The sequence below is a fragment of the Rutidosis leptorrhynchoides genome, chromosome 11, assembly GCF_046630445.1.
Source record: "Rutidosis leptorrhynchoides isolate AG116_Rl617_1_P2 chromosome 11, CSIRO_AGI_Rlap_v1, whole genome shotgun sequence".
Classification (NCBI taxonomy): domain Eukaryota; kingdom Viridiplantae; phylum Streptophyta; class Magnoliopsida; order Asterales; family Asteraceae; genus Rutidosis; species Rutidosis leptorrhynchoides.
In genome coordinates, this window is record NC_092343.1 from 398,059,405 (window position 1) to 398,081,202 (window position 21,798).

The window sequence follows — 21,798 nt, forward strand, 5'->3', positions numbered from 1 at the left end:
TTTAATATTTTCGACATGATAAGCAAAGCCTGTTATCCTGAGTCTCAAAAATTTTGAACTGATTTCATATATCCATTTGAACTTCGACTGTTCTCCACGATTCACGAACAATTATTTGTAAATAGATATGTATATATAAATAATTAAATATAAATAATTGTATATAATATCTAGATATGGAATTTGATACATTTAACCTGTTATATTATTATCAATATTATTAATATTATTGATATCATTATTAATATCATTATTATTATAATTAGTAAAAAAAAATTTATAATTTTAGTTATTATGATTATTAGTATTATTATTATTTTGATAATTATTATTACCATTATAATTAAAATTATTATCATTATTATTAATAAAATTATTATTAATTCTATTATTAATATTATTGGTATTTTTATAAATATTAATATATTTATATTTATTAATTAATAATACTACAGATAAAATTGAATTCAACCATCTGCTTTTAATCTAATTTTGATTATGTGACCCCAGCCCTCAATACAAAACAAAAATTTGTTAGACATCAACTTTATTCGCACAAATTTGTTGACTTTCATTTTTTGCTTTTCATTTTTTATATTTTTATTTATTCCCTGATTAAACATGTTCGATCCATTCCTTCTATATAATACTTGATGAATTCAAGATGATAGGTAATTCATTTGATCTCCCAATATCATTATCAATTACACAATTTCTCTGTTTCCTGTAAATCAAAGATTAAACAGAATTATTATTATTTTTTTCAACAACTGGATATCTCTGTTTGAAACATTTAAATCAAAAACTCAAAAACCAAATCATTTTTCAAAATTTATAAATAGGAATCACCTAGTTAAACTATCTGCAAGTTTTCAGTTTCCAATTTCTTCGATTGAGTTTAAATTTTGGAGTCAAAGTTTAATATTAAAAAGTCAAACGTTTTGTTCATGAGGAAATTCGAAGTTGTTTCGATGTTTTCAGTTAAATTGATGATTCAAATAGTTTCTAGGATTGATTTGTGATAATGCTAAAAAGGAACATATATTTAGTATCAATATCCTTCCAATATGTAAAGCTTTTAGTTGCAATTGTTCTATTTTTATGTAATATTTGTTTAAATAAATAAGTGTGAAGACAAAAGGCATAATTGACGATTTGAAGACGCAAATGACCAAAAAGTTCAAAAGTACAAGATACAACTCAAGTGGTTCAATTTATTGATGATTAACTTCCAAAAGTGACAAAAAGTACAAGTCGCGGAACGCAAAGTACAAGATATCTCAGCGTACAAAAAGACGTTCGAAAATCCGGAAACGACACATGAACCAACTATCAACGTACGACTCAACGAAGCTGAAAGTACAAGTCAACTATGCACAAGAATATAATATAATATATAATTAATTATTTATATATTATATTATATTATATTATGTCGACAAGCTAGATTACAAACTCGGTACCAGCTGGAAAAGGGAACTCCGCGATCGCGGAGCCCCAAGGCACAATAATTACGCGATCGCGGAGCAATGAAATTCGAAAATGCCTATAAAAGCAGCCGAGTTCTGCTGAATCCATACCATTAATTTTTACAAAATACTAAATTTCTTTCTCTGTATTTATGTTATAATTTTAAGATAAGATAATTTCAATAATAAGGTTATTGTACAAATGTTTTAAGGTTTTGTAAGTCAAAACTCTCTCCGTGTAACGCTACGCTATTTTTAATCACTGTAAGTTATGTTTATATTATTTTCATTAATGTCTCGTAGCTAAGTTATTATTATGCTTATTTAAGCCGAAGTAATCGTGATGTTGGGCAAAAAAATTAAAATTGGGTAATTGGGCTTTGTACCATAATTGGGGTTTGGACAAAAGAACGACACTTGTGGAAATTAGACTATGGGCTATTAATGGGCTTTATATTTGATTAATTAAATGATAGTTTGTTAATTTAATATAAAGATTTACAATTAGACGTATCTATAAATAACCATATACACTCGATCGGATACGATGGGTGGGATATTTATAAGTACTAATAATCGTTCATTTGACCGGACACGGGAATGGATTAATAGTTAATGGACTTATTAAAATAGGGGTGAATTATGTATAAGGACACTTGGCATAATTGTTAACAAAGTATTAAAACCTTGGGTTACACGCAGTCGATATCCTGGTGTAATTATTAAACAAAGTATTAAGACCTTGTTACAGTTTAAGTCCCCAATTAGTTGGACTATTTGACTTCGGGTATAAGGGTAATTTGACGAGGACACTCGCACTTTATATTTATGACTGATGAACTGTTATGGACAAAAACCATGAAATGTCCCGTTCTTATTGATTAAAAACGTTCCATATTAATTGATTTCGTTACGAGGTTTTGACCTCTATATGAGACGTTTTTCAAAGACTGCATTCATTTTTAAAACAAACCATAACCTTTATTTCATCAATAAAGGTTTAAAAAGCTTTACGTAGATTATCAAATAATGATAATCTAAAATATCCTGTTTACACACGACCATTACATAATGGTTTACAATACAAATATGTTACAACAAAATAAGTTTCTTGAATGCAGTTTTTACACAATATCATACAAACATGGACTCCAAATCTCGTCCTTATTTAAGTATGCGACAGCGGAAGCTCTTAATAATCACCTGAGAATAAACATGCTTAAAACGTCAACAAAAATGTTGGTGAGTTATAGGTTTAACCTATATATATCAAATCGTAACAATAGACCACAAGATTTCATATTTCAATACACATCCCATACATAGAGATAAAAATCATTCATATGGTGAACACCTAGTAACCGACATTAACAAGATGCATATATAAGAATATCCCCATCATTTCGGGACACCCTTCGGATATGATATAAATTTCGAAGTACTAAAGCATCCGGTACTTTGGATGGGGTTTGTTAGGCCCAATAGATCTATCTTTAGGATTCGCGTCAATTAGGGTGTCTGTTCCCTAATTCTTAGATTACCAGACTTAATAAAAAGGGGCATATTCGATTTTGATAATTCAACCATAGAATGTAGTTTCACGTACTTGTGTCTATTTTGTAAATCATTTATAAAATCTGCATGTATTCTCATCCCAAAAATATTAGATTTTAAAAGTGGGACTATAACTCACTTTCACAGATTTTTACTTCGTCGGGAAGTAAGACTTGGCCACTGGTTGATTCACGAACCTATAACAATATATACATATATATCAAAGTATGTTCAAAATATATTTACAACACTTTTAATATATTTTGATGTTTTAAGTTTATTTGGTCAGATGTCCTCGTTAGTAACCTACAACTAGTTGTCCACAGTTAGATATACAGAAATAAATCGATAAATATTATCTTGAATCAATCCACGATCCAGTGTATACGTATCTCAGTATTGATCACAACTCAAACTATATATATTTTGGAATCAACCTCAACCCTGTATAGCTAACTCCAACATTCACATATAGAGTGTCTATGGTTGTTCCGAAATATATATAGATGTGTCGACATGATAGGTCGGAACATTGTATACGTGTCTATGGTATCTCAAGATTACATAATATACAATACAAGTTGATTAAGTTATGGTTGGAATAAATTTGTTACCAATTTTCACGTAGCTAAAATGAGAAAAATTATCCAATCTTGTTTTACCCATAACTTCTTCATTTTAAACCCGTTTTGAGTGAATCAAATTGCTATGGTTTCATATTGAACTCTATTTTATGAATCTAAACAAAAAAAGTATAGGTTTATAGTCGGAAAAATAAGTTACAAGTCATTTTTGTAAAGGTAGTCATTTCAGTCGAAAGAACGACGTCTAGATGACCATTTTAGAAAACATACTTCCACTTTAAGTTTAACCATAATTTTTGGATATAGTTTCATGTTCATAATAAAAATCATTTTCTCAGAATAACAACTTTTAAATCAAAGTTTATCATAGTTTTTAATTAACTAACCCAAAACAGCCCGCGGTGTTACTACGACGGCGTAAATCCGGTTTTACGGTGTTTTTCGTGTTTCCAGGTTTTAAATCATTAAGTTAGCATATCATATAGATATAGAACATGTGTTTAGTTAATTTTAAAAGTCAAGTTAGAAGGATTAACTTTTGTTTGCGAACAAGTTTAGAATTAACTAAACTATGTTCTAGTGATTACGAGTTTAAACCTTCGAATAAGATAGTTTTATATATATGAATCGAATGATGTTATGAACATCATTACTACCTCAAGTTTAGTAGGTAAACCTACTGGAAGTAACAAGAAATGATCTAGCTTCAAAGGATCTTAGATGGCTTGAAAGTTCTTGAAGTAGGATCATGACACAAAAACAAGTTCAAGTAAGATTTTTACTCGAATTAAGATAGTTTATAGTTATAGAAATTGAATCAAAGTTTGAATATGAATATTACCTTGAATAAGAAAGATAACCTACTGTATATAACAAAGGTTTCTTGATCTTAGATGATTACTTGGAATGGATTAGAAAGCTTGGAAGTAAATTAGTAAACTTGAAGGGATTTTTGAAGTGTTCTTGAAGTGTTCTTCCTATGATGATTATAGCTTGATTCTTGAAGTGATTTTTGATGAAGATTGTAGTGACCCGAACTTTTCCATGTTTATATATATATTAATTGAGATTGATATTTACATGATTAAATTTTTCCAACATGTTAAGCAATCAAACTTGTTAAGACTTGATTAATTGAAATATGTTTCATATAGACAATTGACCACCCAAGTTGACCGGTGATTCACGAACGTTAAAACTTGTAAAAACTATATGATGACATATATATGGTTATATATATAGTTAACATGATATTATGATAAGTAAACATATCATTAATTATATTAACAATGAACTACATATGTAAAAACAAGACTACTAACTTAATGATTTTGAAACGAGACATATATGTAACGATTATCGTTGTAACGACATTTAATGTATATATATCATATTAAGAGATATTCGTACATCATAATATCATGATAATATAATAATTTAAAATCTATTTTGATATTATAAACATTGGGTTAACAACATTTAACAAGATCGTTAACCTAAAGGTTTCAAAACAACATTTACATGTAACGACTAACGATGACTTAACGACTCAGTTAAAATGTATATACATGTAGTGTTTTAATATGTATTCATACACTTTTGAAAGACTTCAAGACACTTATCAAAATACTTCTACTTAACAAAAATGCTTACAATTACATCCTCGTTCAGTTTCATCAACAATTCTACTCGTATGCACCCGTATTCGTACTCGTACAATACACAGCTTTTAGATGTATGTACTATTGGTATATACACTCCAATGATCAGCTCTTAGCAGCCCATGTGAGTCACCTAACACATGTGGGAACCATCATTTGGCAACTAGCATGAAATATCTCATAAAATTACAAAAATATGAGTAATCATTCATGACTTATTTACATGAAAACAAAATAACATATCCTTTATATCTAATCCATACACCAACGACCAAAAACACCTACAAACACTTTCATTCTTCAATTTTATTCATCTAATTGATCTCTCTCAAGTTCTATCTTCAAGTTCTAAGTGTTCTTCATAAATTCCAAAAGTTCTAGTTTCATAAAATCAAGAATACTTTCAAGTTTGCTAGCTCACTTCCAATCTTGTAAGGTGATCATCCAACCTCAAGAAATATTTGTTTCTTACAGTAGGTTATCATTCTAATACAAGGTAATAATCATATTCAAACTTGGGTTCAATTTCTATAACTATAACAATCTTATTTTAAGTGATGATCTTACTTGAACTTGTTTTCGTGTCATGATTCTGCTTCAAGAACTTCGAGCCATCCAAGGATCCATTGAAGCTAGATCCATTTTTCTCTTTTCTAGTAGGTTTATCCAAGGAACTTAAGGTAGTAATGATGTTCATAACATCATTCGATTCATACATATAAAGCTATCTTATTTGAAGGTTTAAACTTGTAATCACTAGAACATAGTTTAGTTAATTCTAAATTTGTTCGCAAACAAAAGTTAATCCTTCTAACTTGACTTTTAAAATAAACTAAACACATGTTCTATATCTATATGATATGCTAACTTAATGATTTAAAACCTGGAAACACGAAAAACACCGTAAAACCGGATTTACGCCGTCGTAGTAACACCGCGGGCTGTTTTGGGTTAGTTAATTAAAAACTATGATAAACTTTGATTTAAAAGTTGTTATTCTGAGAAAATGATTTTTATTATGAACATGAAACTATATCCAAAAATTATGGTTAAACTCAAAGTGGAAGTATGTTTTCTAAAATGGTCATCTAGACGTCGTTCTTTCGACTGAAATGACTACCTTTACAAAAATGACTTGTAACTTATTTTTACGACTATAAACCTATACTTTTTCTGTTTAGATTCATAAAATAGGGTTCAATACGAAACCATAGCAATTTGATTCACTCAAAACGGATTTAAAATGAAGAAGTTATGGGTAAAACAAGATTGGATAATTTTTCTCATTTTAGCTACGTGAAAATTGGTAACAAATCTATTCCAACCATAACTTAATCAACTTGTATTGTATATTATGTAATCTTGAGATACCATAGACACGTATACAATGTTTCGACCTATCATGTCGACACATCTATATATATTTCGGAACAACCATAGACACTCTATATGTGAATGTTGGAGTTAGCTATACAGGGTTGAGGTTGATTCCAAAATATATATAGTTTGAGTTGTGATCAATACTGAGATACGTATACACTGGGTCGTGGATTGATTCAAGATAATATTTATCGATTTATTTCTGTACATCTAACTGTGGACAACTTGTTGTAGGTTACTAACGAGGACAGCTGACTTAAGAAACTTAAAACATCAAAATATATTAAAAGTGCTGTAAATATATTTTGAACATACTTTGATATATATGTATATATTGTTATAGGTTCGTGAATCAACCAGTGGCCAAGTCTTACTTCCCGACGAAGTAAAAATCTGTGAAAGTGAGTTATAGTCCCACTTTTAAAATCTAATATTTTTGGGATGAGAATACATGCAGGTTTTATAAATGATTTACAAAATAGACACAAGTACGTGAAACTACATTCTATGGTTGAATTATCGAAATCGAATATGCCCCTTTTTATTAAGTCTGGTAATCTAAGAATTAGGGAACAGACACCCTAATTGACGCGAATCCTAAAGATAGATCTATTGGGCTTAACAAACCCCATCCAAAGTACCGGATGCTTTAGTACTTCAAAATTTATATCATATCCGAAGGGTGTCCCGGAATGATGGGGATATTCTTATATATGCATCTTGTTAATGTCGGTTACCAGGTGTTCACCATATGAATGATTTTTATCTCTATGTATGGGATGTGTATTGAAATATGAAATCTTGTGGTCTATTATTATGATTTGATATATATAGGTTAAACCTATAACTCACCAACATTTTTGTTGACGTTTTAAGCATGTTTATTCTCAGGTGATTATTAAGAGCTTCCGCTGTCACATACTTAAATAAGGACGAGATTTGGAGTCCATGCTTGTATGATATTGTGTAAAAACTGCATTCAAGAAACTTATTTTGTTGTAACATATTTGTATTGTAAACCATTATGTAATGGTCGTGTGTAAACAGGATATTTTAGATTATCATTATTTGATAATCTACGTAAAGCTTTTTAAACCTTTATTGATGAAATAAAGGTTATGGTTTGTTTTAAAATGAATGCAGTCTTTGAAAAACGTCTCATATAGAGGTCAAAACCTCGCAACGAAATCAATTAATATGGAACGTTTTTAATCAATAAGAACGGGACATTTCAGTTGGTATCCGAGCGTTGGTCTTAGAGAACCAGAATTTTGCATTAGTGTGTCTTATCTAGTTTGTTAGGATGCATTAGTGAGTCTGGACTTCGACCGTGTTTACTTGAAAAATGATTGCTTAACAAATTTTGTTGGAAACTATATATTTTTAACATGTGAATATTATGTGATATATTAATCTCTTAACGCGTTTGATATTATGTGATAGATGTCTACCTCTAGAACAAGTCCCATTGACTCACCTAATAATAATGAAGAGTCAAATGTAAATTGGAATGATTCGTGGACTGATTCACAAGTTCCCGAAGAGGAACCGGAAGAAGATTCGGAACCAGAAGAAGAAACGGAACCGGAAGAAGAATCGGAACCGGATGAAGAAATAAAACCGGTGGGGGAAATAATAAAACGGTTAAGTAAAAGAAAATCCTCAACCAACCGACCAAGGTTAATTATGGTCAATGGTGTTTCCGCTAAGGAAGCAAAATATTGGGAGGATTACCAATTCTCCGATGAATCGGATTCCGACGAGAATTCCGATGATGTTATAGAAATTACCCCAACTGAATTTAAAAAGGCAAAAGAAAATAATAAGGGAAAGGGCATAAAAATAGAGAAATCTAATTCCAACCCCGATGAACTTTATATGTATCGTCAACCCCCGAAGTCCTTAAGTTGTAACAATGACCCGGGAACCTCTAAACCACCAGGTTTTTCTAAACCAATGTGGAAAATAACGGCTCGTATTAGGGGAACATCATATATCCCTAGAAACTTGGGAAAACGAACCAAAACCAAAGAAGAAGAAACAAGCGAGTCGGAATAAGATAGTTGTATTCGTGTGGTGTAATATATGTAATATAGTGTGCTTATGCTTTATGATATATGTAAAAATTGCTTGTATTAATAAGTATTTTTTTTTATGAATCTAACTCTTGTCTATTTTACAGTATAAAAACACAAAATGGATAGACAACCCAATATTTTAAGAGACCTACCCGGAGACATGATTGATGAAATCTTGTCTAGAGTTGGTCAGAATTCTTCGGCACAACTATTTAAGGCGAGATCAGTTTGTAAGACATTCGAAGAACGTTCCAAGAATACCTTGGTTTATAAAAGGCTTTCGTTCGAAAGATGGGGGATATCACATTGGGAAATCCATAAGTTACGATGTGTTTACTTTGACGCATATATTGCGGGGAACCCAAATGCTATTTTACGCAATGGGTTAAGAAATTATTTTGACTCAATATATCCGAATATTGGACTTCGTGATTTAGAAAAAGCGGCTAACATGCAACATAAAGAAGCATGTTATGCTTACGGATTAGTAATGTTCGCTTCTCACCAAAGTGAGAACAAGAACATCGGGCTACAACTATTAAACAAAATGTTCCCACAAGTGACGGAGTCGGTAATTGGGGTAAGAAATGAGGTTTTTAGATTGTTACGGGACTGTTGGACATTACGTAACCCTCGCCCCTTTGACGACGTTACAACACGCTGTCTTATCAACGGCCATAACGATTATGTTCCACAAGACCAAGGATGGGAAGTAATCCTAGTAAAACCAGAATGCATGACTTGTTTCTGGACGTATGAATTACGTGTCTTTATTGCCTTTGCTGAACGACTTGTGTACTAGCTAGAATTATCTTCACAACCATCTTGTATCAAATTTATTGTGTGCTATATTTCATGCTATATGTAAAATAAGCGGTATTGTAAGTTTGTAAAATATTGTGTAAAAGTTTGAACGCAAAATATTATTATAATCAGTTTTTCATATAGAATTGTAGTAGTTGAATCGTATATTAGCTACTAAGTATGAACTTAACGGGTAGGTACTACCCGAATTTAAACTTATAAAACGCTAATATGAAGAAAAAGCTTTTATAAATGAGTTCATATTATGCTACGAAATACTATTAACTACTCTTAATATTCTGTATGATTAACTTGTTCCATTTAACTATTTTGAAGGAAATGGCACCGACTACTCGACACACCGTGAATATGAATGAAGAGGAATTCCGTACTTTTCTAGCTTCAAACATAGCCGCAGTACAGGCTGCGCTACATACCAAAAATAACCTTGGATCTAGCAGTACAGGAAATCGTGTAGGATGCACCTACAAAGAATTCACTGCCTGCAAACCTTTGGAATTTGATGGAACCGAAGGACCGATCGGATTGAAACGGTGGACCGAGAAGGTTGAATCGGTGTTTGCCATAAGTAAGTGTACTGAAGAGGACAAAGTGAAGTATGCTACGCATACCTTCACAGGTTCTGCGTTAACATGGTGGAATACCTATCTAGAGCAAGTGGGACAAGACGATGCGTACGCACTACCGTGGTCAGCATTCAAGCATTTGATGAACGAGAAGTACCGTCCCAGAACCGAGGTCAATAAGCTCAAGACAGAACTTAGAGCGTTACGAACCCAAGGATTTGATATTACCACATACGAAAGACGATTCACAGAATTGTGCCTATTGTGTCCGGGAGCATTCGAAGATGAGGAAGAGAAGATCGACGCGTTTGTGAAAGGATTACCGGAAAGAATCCAAGAAGATATAAGTTCACACGAGCCCGCCTCCATACAACAGGCATGTAGAATGGCTCACAAACTAGTGAACCAGATTGAAGAAAGAATTAAAGAACAGACTGCTGAAGAGGCCAATGTGAAGCAAGTCAAAAGAAAGTGGGAGGAAAATGGTGATAAGAATCACCAATACAACAACAACAGCAATTATAACAATAATCGCAACAACTATCCTAACAATCGCAACATCAATCGCAACTACAACAAACGGCCCAACAACAACAACAATAACAACAGCAACCACAACAATCATCTTAACAACAATAATAACCGCAACAACAACAACAATCAGAAGCCGCTATGCCAAAGGTGTGAAAAGTATCACTCGGGGTTCTGCACCAAATTTTGCAACAAGTGTAAAAGAAATGGTCATAGCGCGGCGAAGTGTGATGTCTACGGACCAGGGGTTAACAGAACGAAAGGAACAAATGGTTTCGGAACGAGTAATGGCGGAGCAAGTAGTGTCGGAGCAAGTTATGCCAATGTAGTTTGTTATAAATGTGGAAAACCGGGCCACATTATTAGAAATTGCCCGAACCAGGAGAACACGAATGGACAAGACCGCGGAAGAGTTTTCAATATTAATGTGGCAGAGGCACAGGAAGACCCGGAGCTTGTTACGGGTACGTTTCTTATTGACAATAAATCTGCTTACGTTTTATTTGATTCGGGTGCGGATAGAAGCTATATGAGTAGAGATTTTTGTGCTAAATTAAGTTGTCCATTGACGCCTTTGGATAGTAAATTTTTACTCGAATTAGCAAATGGTAAAGTAATTTCAGCAGATAATATATGTCGGAATCGAGAAATTAAACTGGTTAGCGAAACATTTAAGATTGATTTGATACCAGTAGAGTTAGGGAGTTTTGATGTGATAATCGGTATGGACTGGTTGAAAGAAGTGAAAGCAGAGATCGTTTGTTACAAAAATGCAATTCGCATTATACGAGAAAAAGGAAAACCCTTAATGGTGTACGGAGAAAAGGGCAACACGAAGCTACATCTTATTAGTAATTTGAAGGCACAAAAACTAATAAGAAAAGGTTGCTATGCTGTTCTAGCACACGTCGAGAAAGTACAAACTGAAGAAAAGAGCATCAATGATGTTCCCATTGTAAAAGAATTTCCCGATGTATTTCCGAAAGAATTACCGGGATTACCCCCACATCGATCCGTTGAATTTCAAATAGATCTTGTACCAGAAGCTGCACCAATAGCTCGTGCTCCTTACAGACTCGCACCCAGCGAGATGAAAGAACTGCAAAGCCAATTATAAGAACTTTTAGAGCGTGGTTTCATTCGACCAAGCACATCACCGTGGGGAGCTCCTGTTTTGTTTGTCAAGAAGAAAGATGGTACATTCAGGTTGTGTATCGACTACCGAGAGTTGAACAAACTTACCATCAAGAACCGCTACCCACTACCGAGAATCGACGACTTATTTGATCAACTACAAGGCTCGTCTGTTTATTCAAAGATTGACTTACGTTCCGGGTATCATCAAATGCGGGTGAAAGAAGATGATATTCCAAAGACTGCTTTTAGAACACGTTACGGTCATTACGAGTTTATGGTCATGCCGTTTGGTTTAACTAATGCACCAGCTGTGTTCATGGACCTTATGAACCGAGTGTGTGGACCATACCTTGACAAGTTTGTCATTGTTTTCATTGATGACATACTTATTTACTCAAAGAATGACCAAGAACACGGTGAACATTTGAGAAAGGTGTTAGAAGTATTGAGGAAGGAAGAATTGTACGCTAAGTTTTCAAAGTGTGCATTTTGGTTGGAAGAAGTTCATTTCCTCGGTCACATAGTGAACAAAGAAGGTATTAAGGTGGATCCGGCAAAGATAGAAACTGTTGAAAAGTGGGAAACCCCGAAAACTCCGAAACACATACGCCAGTTTTTAGGACTATCAGGTTACTACAGAAGGTTCATCCAAGACTTTTCCAGAATAGCAAAACCCTTGACTGCATTAACGCATAAAGGGAAGAAATTTGAATGGAATGATGAACAAGAGAAAGCGTTTCAGTTATTGAAGAAAAAGCTAACTACGGCACCTATATTGTCATTGCCTGAAGGGAATGATGATTTTGTGATTTATTGTGACGCATCAAAGCAAGGTCTCGGTTGTGTATTAATGCAACAAACGAAGGTGATTGCTTATGCGTCTAGACAATTGAAGATTCACGAACAAAATTATACGACGCATGATTTGGAATTAGGCGCGGTTGTTTTTGCATTAAAGACTTGGAGGCACTACTTATATGGGGTCAAAAGTATTATATATACTGACCACAAAAGTCTTCAACACATATTTAATCAGAAACAACTGAATATGAGGCAGCGTAGGTGGATTGAATTATTGAATGATTACGACTTTGAGATTCGTTACCACCCGGGGAAGGCAAATGTGGTAGCCGATGCCTTGAGCAGGAAGGACAGAGAACCCATTCGAGTAAAATCTATGAATATAATGATTCATAATAACCTTACTACTCAAATAAAGGAGGCGCAACAAGGAGTTTTAAAAGAGGGAAATTTAAAGGATGAAATACCCAAAGGATCGGAGAAGCATCTTAATATTCGGGAAGACGGAACCCGGTATAGGGCAGAAAGGATTTGGGTACCAAAATTTGGAGATATGAGAGAAATGGTACTTAGAGAAGCTCATAAAACCAGATACTCAATACATCCTGGAACGGGGAAGATGTACAAGGATCTCAAGAAACATTTTTGGTGGCCGGGTATGAAAGCCGATGTTGCTAAATACGTAGGAGAATGTTTGACGTGTTCTAAGGTCAAAGCTGAGCATCAGAAACCATCAGGTCTACTTCAACAACCCGAAATCCCGGAATGGAAATGGGAAAACATTACCATGGATTTCATCACTAAATTCCCAAGGACTGCAAGTGGTTTTGATACTATTTGGGTAATAGTTGATCGTCTCACCAAATCAGCACACTTTCTGCCAATAAGAGAAGATGACAAGATGGAGAAGTTAGCACGACTGTATTTGAAGGAAGTCGTCTCCAGACATGGAATACCAATCTCTATTATCTCTGATAGGGATGGCAGATTTATTTCAAGATTCTGGCAGACATTACAGCAAGCATTAGGAACTCGTCTAGACATGAGTACTGCCTATCATCCACAAACTGATGGGCAGAGCGAAAGGACAATACAAACGCTTGAAGACATGCTACGAGCTTGTGTTATTGATTTCGGAAACAGTTGGGATCGACATCTACCGTTAGCAGAATTTTCCTACAACAACAGCTACCATTCAAGCATTGAGATGGCGCCGTTTGAAGCACTTTATGGTAGAAAGTGCAGGTCTCCGATTTGTTGGAGTGAAGTGGGGGATAGACAGATTACGGGTCCGGAGATTATACAAGAAACTACTGAGAAGATCATCCAAATTCAACAACGGTTGAAAACCGCCCAAAGTCGACAAAAGAGCTACGCTGACATTAAAAGAAAAGATATAGAATTTGAAATTGGAGATATGGTCATGCTTAAAGTTGCACCTTGGAAAGGCGTTGTTCGATTTGGTAAACGAGGGAAATTAAATCCAAGGTATATTGGACCATTCAAGATTATTGATCGTGTCGGACCAGTAGCTTACCGACTTGAGTTACCTCAACAACTCGCGGCTGTACATAACACTTTCCACGTCTCGAATTTGAAGAAATGTTTTGCTAAAGAATATCTCACTATTCCGTTAGATGAAATCCAATTCAACGAAAAACTTCAATTCATCGAAGAACCCGTCGAAATAATGGATCGTGAGGTTAAAAGACTTAAGCAAAACAAGATACCAATTATTAAGGTTCGATGGAATGCTCGTAGAGGACCTGAGTTCACCTGGGAGCGTGAAGATCAGATGAAGAAGAAATACCCGCATCTATTTCCAGAAGATTCGTCAACACCTTCAACAGCTTAAAATTTCGGGACGAAATTTATTTAACGGGTAGGTACTATAGTGACCCGAACTTTTCCATGTTTATATATATTAATTGAGATTGATATTTACATGATTAAATTTTTCCAACATGTTAAGCAATCAAACTTGTTAAGACTTGATTAATTGAAATATGTTTCATATAGACAATTGACCACCCAAGTTGACCGGTGATTCACGAACGTTAAAACTTGTAAAAACTATATGATGACATATATATGGTTATATATATAGTTAACATGATATTATGATAAGTAAACATATCATTAATTATATTAACAATGAACTACATATGTAAAAACAAGACTACTAACTTAATGATTTTGAAACGAGACATATATGTAACGATTATCGTTGTAACGACATTTAATGTATATATATCATATTAAGAGATATTCGTACATCATAATATCATGATAATATAATAATTTAAAATTTATTTTGATATTATAAACATTGGGTTAACAACATTTAACAAGATCGTTAACCTAAAGGTTTCAAAACAACATTTACATGTAACGACTAACGATGACTTAACGACTCAGTTAAAATGTATATACATGTAGTGTTTTAATATGTATTCATACACTTTTGAAAGACTTCAAGACACTTATCAAAATACTTCTACTTAACAAAAATGCTTACAATTACATCCTCGTTCAGTTTCATCAACAATTCTACTCGTATGCACCCGTATTCGTACTCGTACAATACACAGCTTTTAGATGTATGTACTATTGGTATATACACTCCAATGATCAGCTCTTAGCAGCCCATGTGAGTCACCTAACACATGTGGGAACCATCATTTGGCAACTAGCATGAAATATCTCATAAAATTACAAAAATATGAGTAATCATTCATGACTTATTTACATGAAAACAAAATAACATATCCTTTATATCTAATCCATACACCAACGACCAAAAACACCTACAAACACTTTCATTCTTCAATTTTATTCATCTAATTGATCTCTCTCAAGTTCTATCTTCAAGTTCTAAGTGTTCTTCATAAATTCCAAAAGTTCTAGTTTCATAAAATCAAGAATACTTTTAAGTTTGCTAGCTCACTTCCAATCTTGTAAGGTGATCATCCAACCTCAAGAAATATTTGTTTCTTACAGTAGTTTATCATTCTAATACAAGGTAATAATCATATTCAAACTTTGGTTCAATTTCTATAACTATAACAATCTTATTTTAAGTGATGATCTTACTTGAACTTGTTTTCGTGTCATGATTCTGCTTCAAGAACTTCGAGCCATCCAAGGATCCATTGAAGCTAGATCCATTTTTCTCTTTTCTAGTAGGTTTATCCAAGGAACTTAAGGTAGTAATGATGTTCATAACATCATTCGATTCATACATATAAAGCTATCTTATTCGAAGGTTTAAACTTGTAATCACTAGAACATAGTTTAGTTAATTCTAAATTTGTTCGCAAACAAAAGTTAATCCTTCTAACTTGACTTTTAAAATACACTAAACACATGTTCTATATCTATATGATATGCTAACTTAATGATTTAAAACCTGGAAACACGAAAAACACCGTAAAACCGGATTTACGCCGTCGTAGTAACACCGCGGGCTGTTTTGGGTTAGTTAATTAAAAACTATGATAAACTTTGATTTAAAAGTTGTTATTCTGAGAAAATGATTTTTATTATGAACATGAAACTATATCCAAAAATTATGGTTAAACTCAAAGTGGAAGTATGTTTTCTAAAATGGTCATCTAGACGTCGTTCTTTCGACTGAAATGACTACCTTTACAAAAATGACTTGTAACTTATTTTTACGACTATAAACCTATACTTTTTCTGTTTAGATTCATAAAATAGGGTTCAATATGAAACCATAGCAATTTGATTCACTCAAAACGGATTTAAAATGAAGAAGTTATGGGTAAAACAAGATTGGATAATTTTTCTCATTTTAGCTACGTGAAAATTGGTAACAAATCTATTCCAACCATAACTTAATCAACTTGTATTGTATATTATGTAATCTTGAGATACCATAGACACGTATACAATGTTTCGACCTATCATGTCGACACATCTATATATATTTCGGAACAACCATAGACACTCTATATGTGAATGTTGGAGTTAGCTATACAGGGTTGAGGTTGATTCCAAAATATATATAGTTTGAGTTGTGATCAATACTGAGATACATATACACTGGGTCGTGGATTGATTCAAGATAATATTTATCGATTTATTTCTGTACATCTAACTGTGGACAACTAATTGTAGGTTACTAACGAGGACAGCTGACTTAAGAAACTTAAAACATCAAAATATATTAAAAGTGTTGTAAATATATTTTGAACATACTTTGATATATATGTATGTATATATTGTTATAGGTTCGTGAATCAACCAGTGGCCAAGTCTTACTTCCCGACGAAGTAAAAATCTGTGAAAGTGAGTTATAGTCCCACTTTTAAAATCTAATATTTTTGGGATGAGAATACATGCATGTTTTATAAATGATTTACAAAATAGACACAAGTACGTGAAACTACATTCTATGGTTGAATTATCAAAATCGAATATGCCCCTTTTTATTAAGTCTGGTAATCTAAGAATTAGGGAACAGACACCCTAATTGACGCGAATCCTAAAGATAGATCTATTGGGCTTAACAAACCCCATCCAAAGTACCGGATGCTTTAGTACTTCGAAATTTATATCATATCCGAAGGGTGTCCCGGAATGATGGGGATATTCTTATATATGCATCTTGTTAATGTCGGTTACCAGGTGTTCACCATATGAATGATTTTTATCTCTATGTATGGGATGTGTATTGAAATATGAAATCTTGTGGTCTATTATTATGATTTGATATATATAGGTTAAACCTATAACTCACCAACATTTTTGTTGACGTTTTAAGCATGTTTATTCTCAGGTGATTATTAAGAGCTTCCGCTATCACATACTTAAATAAGGACGAGATTTGGAGTCCATGCTTGTATGATATTGTGTAAAAACTGCATTCAAGAAACTTATTTTGTTGTAACATATTTGTATTGTAAACCATTATGTAATGGTCGTGTGTAAACAGGATATTTTAGATTATCATTATTTGATAATCTACGTAAAGCTTTTTAAACCTTTATTGATGAAATAAAGGTTATGGTTTGTTTTAAAATGAATGCAGTCTTTGAAAAACGTCTCATATAGAGGTCAAAACCTCGCAACGAAATCAATTAATATGGAACGTTTTTAATCAATAAGAACGGGACATTTCAAAGATGATGATTAACTACTGTAAAAATACGTTCATAATAGTGTGTGTGTGTGTGTGTGTGTTGAGAGAGAATTAGAAAGAGAATTGGAAGTGAAATGGAGTGAATGATGAGTGGTAATTGGTGAGTGGTGAGTGGGGTTAAAAGGAGTTCTAGTTAGTTGACTAGCTCATGGTAGAAGTTAAAATTGATTAGTCATACATGACATAATCAAGAGTGGAATCCCATGCTAGTTCCTATTGGTATATACCCATAGTAAGTATGTTTTGAAGCTGTGTATAATACGGGTAAGAATACGACTAGAATTCTTGATGAAAGAAAAGAATGGGAAAGTAACTGTAACCATTTTCGTTAAGTATGAGTGTTTTGATATATGTCTTGAAGTCTTACAAAAGTATTTTAATACATCTAAATACACTACATGTATATACATTTTAACTGAGTCGTTAAGTCATCGTTAGTCGTTACATGTAAGTGTTGTTTTGAAACCTTTAAGTTAACGATCTCAATTAATGTTGTTAACCCATTGTTTATTATATCTAATGAGATGTTAAAGTATTATATTATCATGATATTATGATATATTAATATATCTCAATATGATATATATACATTTAAATGTCGTTACAACGATAATCGTTACATATATATCTCGTTTCGAAATCCTTAAGTTAGTAGTCTTGTTTATATGTATATAACTCATTGTTAATATACTTATGGAGATACTTACTTATCATAATCTCATGTTAACCATATGTATATCCATATATATATCGTCATGTCATTTTTACAAGTTTTAACGTTCGTGAATCGCCGGTCAACTTGGGTGGTCAATTGTCTATATGAAACATATTTCAATTAATAAAGTCTTAACAAGTTTGATTGCTTAACATGTTGGAAACATTTAATCATGTAAATATCAATCTCAATTAATATATATAAACATGGAAAAGTTCGGGTCACTACAGTACCTACCCGTTAAATAAATTTCGTCCCGAAATTTTAAGCTGTTGAAGGTGTTGACGAATCTTCTGGAAATAGATGCGGGTATTTCTTCTTCATCTGATCTTCACGCTCCCAGGTGAACTCGGGTCCTCTACGAGCATTCCATCGAACCTTAACAATTGGTATCTTGTTTTGCTTAAGTCTTTTAACCTCACGATCCATTATTTCGACGGGTTCTTCGATGAATTGGAGTTTTTCGTTGATTTGGATTTCATCTAACGGAATAGTGAGATCTTCTTTAGCAAAACATTTCTTCAAATTCGAGACGTGGAAAGTGTTATGTACAGCCGCGAGTTGTTGAGGTAACTCAAGTCGGTAAGCTACTGGTCTGACACGATCTATAATATTGAATGGTCCAATATACCTTGGATTTAATTTCCCTCGTTTACCAAATCGAACAATGCCTTTCCAAGGTGCAACTTTAAGCATGAGCATCTCTCCAATTTCAAATTCTATATCTTTTCTTTTAATGTCAGCGTAGCTCTTTTGTCGACTTTGGGCGGTTTTCAACCGTTGTTGAATTTGGATGATCTTCTCGGTAGTTTCTTGTATAATCTCCGGACCCGTAATCTGTCTATCCCCCATTTCACTCCAACAAATCGGAGACCTTCACTTTCTACCATAAAGTGCTTCAAACGGCGCCATCTCAATGCTTGAATGGTAGCTATTGTTGTAGGAAAATTCTGCTAACGGTAGATGTCGATCCCAACTGTTTCTGAAATCAATAACACATGCTCGTAGCATGTCTTCAAGCGTTTGTATCGTCCTTTCGCTCTGCCCATCAGTTTGTGGATGATAGGCAGTACTCATGTCTAGACGAGTTCCTAATGCTTGCTGTAATGTCTGCCAGAATCTTGAAATAAATCTGCCATCCCTATCAGAGATAATAGAGATTGGTATTCCATGTCTGGAGACGACTTCCTTCAAATACAGTCGTGCTAACTTCTCCATCTTGTCATCTTCTCTTATTGGCAGGAAGTGTGCTGATTTGGTGAGACGATTAACTATTACCCAAATAGTATCAAAACCACTTGCAGTCCTTGGCAATTTAGTGATGAAATCCATGGTAATGTTTTCCCATTTCCATTCCGGGATTTCGGGTTGTTGAAGTAGACCTGATGGTTTCTGATGCTCAGCTTTGACCTTAGAACACGTCAAACATTCTCCTACGTATTTAGCATCATCGGCTTTCATACCCGGCCACCAAAAATGTTTCTTGAGATCCTTGTACATCTTCCCCGTTTCAGGATGTATTGAGTATCTGGTTTTATGAGCTTCTCTAAGTACCATTTCTCTCATATCTCCAAATTTTGGTACCCAAATCCTTTCAGCCCTATACCGGGTTCCGTCTTCCCGAATATTAAGATGCTTCTCCGATCCTTTGGGTATTTCATCCTTTAAATTTCCCTTTTTTAAAACTACTTGTTGCGCCTCCTTTATTTGAGTAGTAAGGTTATTATGAATCATTATATTCATAGATTTTACTCGAATGGGTTCTCTGTCCTTCCTGCTCAAGGCATCGGCTACCACATTTGCCTTTCCCGGGTGGTAACGAATCTCAAAGTCGTAATCATTCAACAATTCAATCCACCTACGCTGCCTCATATTCAGTTGTTTCTGATTAAATATGTGTTGAAGACTTTTGTGGTCGGTATATATAATACTTTTGACCCCATATAAGTAGTGCCTCCAAGTCTTTAATGCAAAAACAACCGCGCCTAATTCCAAATCATGCGTCGTATAATTTTGCTCGTGAATCTTCAATTATTTAGACGCATAAGCAATCACCTTCGTTCGTTGCATTAATACACAACCGAGACCTTGCTTTGATGCGTCACAATAAATCACAAAATCATCATTCCCTTCAGGTAATGACAATATAGGTGCCGTAGTTAGCTTTTTCTTCAATAACTGAAACGCTTTCTCTTGTTCATCATTCCATTCAAATTTCTTCCCTTTATACGTTAATGCAGTCAAGGGTTTTGCTATTCTGGAAAAGTCTTGGATGAACCTTCTGTAGTAACCAGCTAGTCCTAAAAACTGGAGTATGTGTTTCAGAGTTTTCGGGGTTTCCCACTTTTCAACAGTTTCTATCTTTGCCGGATCCACCTTAATACCTTCTTTGTTCACTATGTGACCGAGGAATTGAACTTCTTCCAACCAAAATGCACACTTTGAAAACTTAGCTTACAATTCTTCCTTCCTCAATACTTCTAACACCTTTCTCAAATGTTCACCGTGTTCTTGGTCATTCTTTGAGTAAATAAGTATGTCATCAATGAAAACAATGACAAACTTGTCAAGGTATGGTCCACACACTCGATTCATAAGGTCCATGAACACAGCTGGTGCATTAGTTAAACCAAACGGCATGACCATAAACTTGTAATGACCGTAACGTGTTCTGAAAGCAGTCTTTAGAATATCATCTTCTTTTACCCGCATTTGATGATACCCGGAAAGTAAGTCAATCTTTGAATAAACAGACGAGCCTTGTAGTTGATCAAATAAGTCATCGATTCTCGGTAGTGGGTAGCGGTTCTTGATGGTAAGTTTTTTCAACTCTCGATAGTCGATACACAACCTGAATGTACCATCTTTCTTCTTGACAAACAAAACAGGAGCTCCCCACGGTGATGTGCTTGGTCGAATGAAACCACGCTCTAAAAGTTCTTGTAATTGGCTTTACAGTTCTTTCATCTCGCTGGGTGCGAGTCTGTAAGGAGCACGAGCTATTGGTGCAGCTCCTGATACAAGATCTATTAGAAATTCAACGGATCGATGTGGGGGTAATCCCGGTAATTCTTTCAGAAATACATCGGGAAATTCTTTTGCAATGGGAACATCATTGATGCTCTTTTCTTCAGTTTGTACTTTCTCGACGTGTGCTAGAACAACATAGCAACCTTTTCTTATTAGTTTTTGTGCCTTCAAATTACTAATAAGATGTAGCTTCGTGTTGCCCTTTTCTCCGTACACCATTAAGGGTTTTTCTTTTTCTCGTATAATGCAAATTGCATTTTTGTAACAAACGATCTCTGCTTTCACTTCTTTCAACCAGTCCAT